This window comes from Onychomys torridus, chromosome 1, assembly GCF_903995425.1.
Source record: "Onychomys torridus chromosome 1, mOncTor1.1, whole genome shotgun sequence".
NCBI lineage: Eukaryota > Metazoa > Chordata > Mammalia > Rodentia > Cricetidae > Onychomys > Onychomys torridus.
The window spans coordinates 89,170,837-89,178,284 of record NC_050443.1 but is presented as its reverse complement, the minus strand read 5'-3'; the positions used below and the strand labels follow the sequence as shown (position 1 = coordinate 89,178,284).

The window sequence follows — 7,448 nt, the reverse complement described above, 5'->3', positions numbered from 1 at the left end:
AATACCAAAGTGAAGAGCGCACGCAGCCTCAACCCTAACCGCGCCCTTTTGGGAAACAGGAAGGACGAAGATGGATGGCTTAAAACATCCAAACGTTGCAGCCCGCCAACGGAGGGTTCAGGAATAAGCTGGTAACTGTGAGGGGAGGCCTAAGGACTTTCTCGTCCCACAGCTGGGCCACCGGGCAGTCCTGACCTCGGCAGGGCCTGAACCCCTTACTGACACGATCAAGAATGATGTACAGTGGAGAAAGTAAGTTTTCCTCCCCGCTCCCCGGTATTGCGTGTCCGGGTCCCAGGGTGGGGGCCTCGGAGAAGTCGCTGAGATCCAGCAGCTCAGGCTCACGAGCTCCGGACCCACACCTGTCAGCGCCACCCGCTCAGGACACCTGAGCCGAGGGGAATGCCGCCCTGGGCCTCCGCCTATCTGACGGCATCACCCAGGTGGAACTGGCGGAGCCCGGGAATCCGCTCCTGAACCAGCGCTGAGCAAACACGGCGGACCGGGAACTCGGAGGACAATTGTCCCGCATGCTACAGCCGGGCTCTCCCGAACCCGGCTCAGCCGCTAGCAGCCCGCTCCGCGACTCAACCAAGCCTGGGCCCTTAGTCCCGCCTTACTGCTCAGCGCGGATTGGTGGCAGGGATAAGCTCTGGCGCTGATTGGGCGGCGGCGAAGTCGCTCCTGCAGACCGTGGCGTCTGGCCGCACCCGAGCACTCAAAGGATTTCCAGGCCCCGCACCGCGCCTGCCGCGAATCGGAACCCTTAGAGGTGCCCTAGGCGGTATCCCCGCGCTGACAGCATCACCCCGACCCGCATCCTCCTCCCTCTGTTTTGTTTTTCATCCCTCCCTCCTCCCTCCAGTCCCCGACGACTGGCTCTAGACCCGGTTCTGGCCTCGCTGAAGGTGAGGAGCAGAGCCGCCGGCGAGTGGGCCGCTCTGAAATGGCCGCTAGCCTGGGCTGTCTAAGATGGCGGTCTCGTGCTGGGCAGGGGACCGTGGCGCCGCGCTGCAGCCCAGCCGCGGCCCAGACAGTAGGCTGATGAAATGGTAGGGGTCGGGTGTTGACACGACTTCAAGTCGACTGCACAGGTGACATCCTGGGGCGTGGCGGTCTGCGGGCAGCACACACCAGTGACCTCCCCGACAGTCTCTGAGGGATGGCTGTCCCTGGCTGCGGGGCTGGGTGACTGGGTCGAAAAGCTTGTAGGTCGCGGCCTAGGTGCCTAGCCCCTCCTGCTTCCTAGCCTTCGTGATTGGCCTGTGCTCCCGCCCCTCAAGGAGAGATTGTTCACACCTAGGACAGCCCCACAGCCAAGGCCAAGGGTGAAAGGACTCCAAAGGGAGTGAACTGAAAACTTAGGAGCACAGGTTATTTGTCCTCAAGAGTTGGCGGGACATACCTCTGCAGAGAAAGGCATGAGGTGCTGCTTTAAGAAAATGAAGCTACTTGTTCTCTGCCCACTTGACAACAAGGGGAGGGGTCCGAATTTTAGGGTGAACCATTGGTTCCATGAAATGTTTTTGTGTTGTTTCCGGTTTTTTGTTTTATGTTCGCCAAATTCAAATCAAGGCTCAAAAGAGAGGCCACTGCTAAGGAATGGATTTTATAACTGCTACCTTCTCCGGCAGTTGCAACATGCTGGTAATCTGTTTCTGCACACACACACCAACTCTTAGTACCAGATGGTTGTGGTGCTTGATGAAGTAGAGGAAAACTCACAAGTCATGGTGAAGCACATGGGCTGTACAGCCAAACTTCTGGGGCTCAGTACTTGATTCTTCACTAACAAAATATGTTAACCTAGCAGGTAACAACTTCTCTGTGTCTTTCTCTAAAGTACAATCATTAACATTCCCAGGTTTTTGACAATTGGGTGAATTAACCTATGTGAGGAATTGAGCACAGATCCTAACAGTAATAAACAGTTACTCAGTGAGCATTAGTTGTCAGATTGGGGACAGAATTTGGTTATCGTAATGGCATATGTCATGTAACACTTGCCTGTATGATTTCATTTTAGACTCAGTGCTTAGTTTTAGAGATAGTGAAATGGGGCTGTACTTCTTAAAAATAGGCTTAATTTTGTTTGTTTGTTTTCCCCAAAAAATTGTCTGTGTTGTCAGTGGGTAAAGAAGCATTTCAAAGCAGGGAAACTGCCAGAATAGTAAGTAAAATGAAAATATTAGCATGTTTATATCCAAGAGCTGCACTGAAGTGAAGAATCATTTGTGTTGACTATTTAAAATATGATGAATGTTCATAGTGGAAGTTTATAGTTCTGATTGTCACAGTGTCTAATTTTAACCTTTCTTATTCTAGGCTTCTGGTTACTCCCATTCCCACCCTATCCTTTAATTTTATTCTTTTGAAGAATCTACATTTCAAGCTATCAAGTTGGAGAGAGTGATTGCAGAAAGAAGTGTTCATTGTTCAGGTATCTTACCTATTAGCTATTAACAGGAAAACCATTTGATTTGAGGGTCTAAAAGGAAAAGAGAGAGCTTAATTTGTAACCACATGGAGTTTAAAATCAACAGAATCCATCTGTATATCTTACAATTTTAGTTTAAAACTTAGAAAACAGTATTCATTAGATGGTCATAAGTTTGCATTACTCTCAGGTTTCTTTTATTGCATGAGAGAAAAACCTACTAAAGTAAGTTTATATTTTCTTAAGATTTTGATTATTACCTCTAGCACAACAGTAGTCAGTAATTAGTAACAATGTGCATTACTTTAAAAAAAGTCTTTAGGATAATGTAAATAGATATGTACTTTTAAGTCTAGAGAAATAGTATCTACTTCTTGGCCTGTAGTTTAGTCTTCATTGTAAATACATAATGCTTAGGATACACTAGAATTCTCTGTCCTGGAACACTGTGTTTTCAATATAGCTTATTAGAATTGTTGCAGTCCTGAAGGGAGACTTCTGAAATATAATACTATCAACATTTAATGCATCTAATGGCAGTAGTTATCAGAAAGATAAAAGCAATCCTAAGATACTATCTACTATGAGATAAGGTTGGTAAATTATAGGCCACACAGTCTGTTTTGGTACATAAAGTTTTATTGGTACACCCACCCATTCTTTAATCTCTTGTGCTATAACTACAGAGTTGAATAGTTGCCACAGAGCCTGTATGACCCACAAAGCAAGCATTTTTACTGTATGTTCTTAAGTGTTTACCAACCCTTGCCATGGAAGGATTCCTAAAGATGTTTCTAAAGAGCTCTTCCTTAAAAATGTACATATGAACTCATTCTTACTTCATAGCCTAATAATAGTTTCCAGTTATTTTTAGTATGTTAATATTCTCTGAGTGTTTTGAGAAAAAAAATGATACTAGCAATAATTTTCTTTATAGTTTTAATATAAGTTGACTTGAATGTAAGCTTGACTACTAAACTCATTTCTGTAGTTTTTATTTTTATGTGATAATCTGCCTTTAAGAAAGGTGTGCCATTCCTGAGAGTACCAGAAGTCGAATGAAAGATCACCTGATAAAAGAACAGTGATGTTCCATCTTCAAAGTGATGCATAGGCAGCGTTTAGGAATTAACTGATGTGTTGCCATATATCTTCTCTCATCTCTGTTTCTTGTTTTACAATTTCAAAACATTTGTGATACTCGGTGTTAAGTCTAAATTAACCACGTTTTGTACCACAAACTCGTTACCCATGGATCTTTTGCTGAAACAAGGAAGTCTTAAACAAGAAGTAGAACCAAACTGTATCTGAATCAGATAGTCCAAAGGTTGGAGTAGTACAAAGTGAAGATGAACCATTGCGGTCTTTAGTTTCTGTAAAACCAGAAGGTGAGCTTTCCAGGGTCAATTTTATGTCCAGTTCCAATAAAATAGCAACATTTAGTAAGAAAATAAAAAGAAGAAAATATGATGAAAGTTATTTGTCCTTTGGATTTACTCACTTTGGAAATCATGATACGCTTCATGCTCAGTGCATATTATGTAAGAAGATTTTATCCAATAGCTCTTTAGTTCCTAGTAAGCTTCGAAGACATTTAGAAACTAAATACATTGCATATAAAGACAAAGACATCAGCTATTTCAAGCAGTATCTTGATTCACCTGAAATCAATAAACCTCCAGCACCTAAGACTGTCAATACAGATAATGAAAGTGCTACAATGTAAGTTACCACATAGCCCTGAGTGGAGAGGCTCACACTCTTGGAGAATTGCTTATCAAACCGTGTGCAAAAGCTGTAGTGATGCGGATGTTTGATGAACAGCATAGTAAAAGAATAGCTGCGGCCCAACTCTCAAACAGTACTGTGGCACGCCGAATTAAAGGTCTAGCTGCTGACATTGAAGAAGAGCTTGTTTGTAGACTGAAAATTTGTGATGGGTTTTCACTGCAGCCAGATGAATCAGCTGATATTTCAGGGCTTGCTGTGCTGCTTGTGTTTATTTGTTATAAGTTTAATAAATCTATTGAGGAGGATCTACTCTTGTGTGAATCTTTGCAGAGTAATGCAACTGGTGAAGAAATATTCAACTGCATTAACAGTTTTATGCAGAAACATGAAATTGAATGGAAAAAAATGTGTTGATGTTTGCAGTGATGCTTATAGGGCAGTGGATGGGAAAATTGCTGAGGCTGTCACCTTGATTAAATATGTAGCTCCAAAAAGTACCAGTAGTCACTGCTTATTATATCAACATGCATTAGCAGTTAAAATAATGCCTACATCTCTAAAAAGTGTGCTAGATCAAGCAGTACACATTATCAATTACATCAAAGCTCGACCACATCAATCCTGGGTACTAAAAATTTTATGTGAAGAAATGGGTGCTCAGCATACAGCACTTCTTCTGAATACAGAAGTAAGGTGGCTTTCCCGAGGTAAAGTTCTTTTAAGACTTTTTGAGATTTGGCATGAACTATTGGTTTTTATGGATTCTGCTTTTCGACTATCTGGTTGCTTAACAAATTCATCTTGGCTGCTAAGACTTGCTTATCTTGCCGACATTTTTACTAAATTAAATGAGGTTAATCTGTCAATGCAAGGAAAGAATATAACAGTGTTTATAGTGTTTGATAAAATGTCGTCATTGTTAAGACAATTGGAGTTTTGGGCCTCATCTGTAGAAGAAGAAAATTTTGATTGCTTTCCTTACACTCAGTGACTTTTTGACTGAAATTAATTCTACAGTTGATAAAGATATTTGTGGTGCTATTGTGCAGCATCTATGGGGTTTGCACGCTACTCTTTTGAAATATTTTCCTGTAACAAGTGATAATAATGCTTGGGTTAGAAATCCATTTACAGTAACTGTTAAGCCAGCCTCATTAGTAGCACAAGACTATGAGAGCCTGATTGATTTAACATCTGATTCCCAAGTGAAACAAAATTTCAGTGAACTGTCATTAAATGATTTTTGGAGTAGCCTAATTCATGAATACCCAAACATTACAAGACGTGCTGTTCGTGTACTTCTTCCTTTTGCAACAATGCACCTGTGTGAAACAGGGTTTTCATATTATGCGGCAACAAAAACAAAATACAGGAAAAGACTTGATGCTGCACCTCATATGCGGATCCAACTTAGCAATATTACACCTAATATTAAACGAATATGTGATTTTAAAAAAGACACAAAAACACTGTTCTCATTGAAATTGGAGAGTTTTGCATGTCTCTTGGTAATGTAAGATGAAAATAAAAGATTATTTACTTTATCTCTAGTATTGGAATTCTAAGAAACTAAGTCAAACATTCAAACGTCATTGCTATTATTTTTACATTGTAAATTTCAAAGGGTTCCATAGTCACAACTGGAAAATGATGATCCATAAAATAAAGTTCTAGTTCCTTACTTAGTGTAGCACTTTTTCTATCCATGTGTGCTCTGCAACCCTCCAGTTCTATGAAATATCATTCCATTCCCTAAAAATTAGCAATTTCATGCTTTCAGGTCTCAAAACTCAGTCATCCACATCTTGCTTCCTGACTCCTACTTACTTTTCAATGCTATGACTTAATTTGCCATGATGCTTTTTCTATATATTTCAGTTTTCAGCCTATTTTATCCTGTTGTATACTCTGTGTGTGTGTGTGTGTGTGTGTGTGTGTGTGTGTAGTCTCTTATGATTTTAGATGTTACTGGGCTGATCTTTTAAGAGGGTCTTACCCAGCTCTCTACCTTCATTATCTAGCAAAAGCCTTTACTAAAGGTCAGTAAAAAGGAGAGGAGGGGGCTGGAGAGATGGCTCAGAGGTTAAGAGCACTGACTGCTCTTCCAGAGGTCCTGAGTTCAATTCCCAGCAACCACATGGTGGCTCACAACCATTCTGTAATGAGATCTGGAGCCCTCTTCTGTATACATAATAAATAAATAAATTAAAAAAAAAAAAAGGAGAGGAGGAGTAGGAGAGTGAAGGAGAACCAACAAAAAAAATGGCAATGGAGATTTCTTACTTCACTAGTTGGTACGGTGACGTGTATATCAAGTTTGGGGTATTTTGGCTGTGGCTCAGGTACTCTGTTAGCTAGAATTCAGTATGATCCTTCTGTGGACCTCATTGAGTAATGTCCTATCATTTTGATACACTCTGAACTACAGAGGGAAAGGGGAAGAAATAATGAAGAATACTTCAGATATTTTCTCAGTTCTTCTTAGATTATTGCAAATTCCATTATGCTTTAGCCTAAATTAATGAGACTTTTTGTGTAAAATACTTGGATGGCTAACTTAAATTATTAATGCTATTAATTTATTCTTGGAGTCTCTGGACTACTTTTCCCATGTCATGTCATATAACATTGGTAACCAATTCTGTTAACTATTTTGTGTTGCTCCTGGATTTAAGAGCTACTACAAATAGTCATTATTTAATCTCACTTAGTGAAACATTTATTCTCCTTTTTGGCAAACTAGTAAAATGACTTGGGCTCAAACGCCCATTCTACTCCTTAACTAAATGTTTGGCTATAGCATTCTGAACTTTGTTAAAGTTCCTTTTAATTCTTTTTTATTTCTCTTATTTTATTTGGGGAGGGGTCCCCAGACAGGTTTTCTCTGTGTAACATTGGCTGTCCTAGAATTTGCTCTGTAGACCAGACTAGCCTCAAAATCACAAAGATCCTCCTACCTCTGCCTCCCAAAAGCTGGGGTTAAAGGTATGTGCTACTACCACCCAACTCAGTTAATTCATTTTTAAAATTAGCTTTCAGGGTGATTTTGAAAGTTAAGTGAGCCTGTTTAAAGACTGACTCAGAATAGGTGTATGACATATGTCCTCTGCTGTATCAAGTGTTCCCAATAAATTTGACTTAATAATTCACTAAGAGACTCAATAGTTATCTAAGCCAGAAAACATATTTTGATATGAGGCAAAATGAAGCACTTCTGTCCAGGTTCTCCCAATCCTGCCTTTGTCAGCTTATTAAACATCTGTCTCTCTGTCACCTCAGT

The 7,448-nt window shown here is 40.7% G+C and overlaps 1 long non-coding RNA gene across 1 annotated transcript; it reads left to right on the top strand.

Moving 5' to 3' along the window:
- Positions 1-678: 678 nt before the first annotated feature.
- On the top strand, positions 679-5,849 carry LOC118584861. Its single transcript, XR_004945066.1, has 2 exons — positions 679-908; positions 2,326-5,849. It is a non-coding gene; the product is annotated as an uncharacterized LOC118584861 (long non-coding RNA).
- The last annotated feature ends 1,599 nt before the right edge of the window (positions 5,850-7,448 follow it).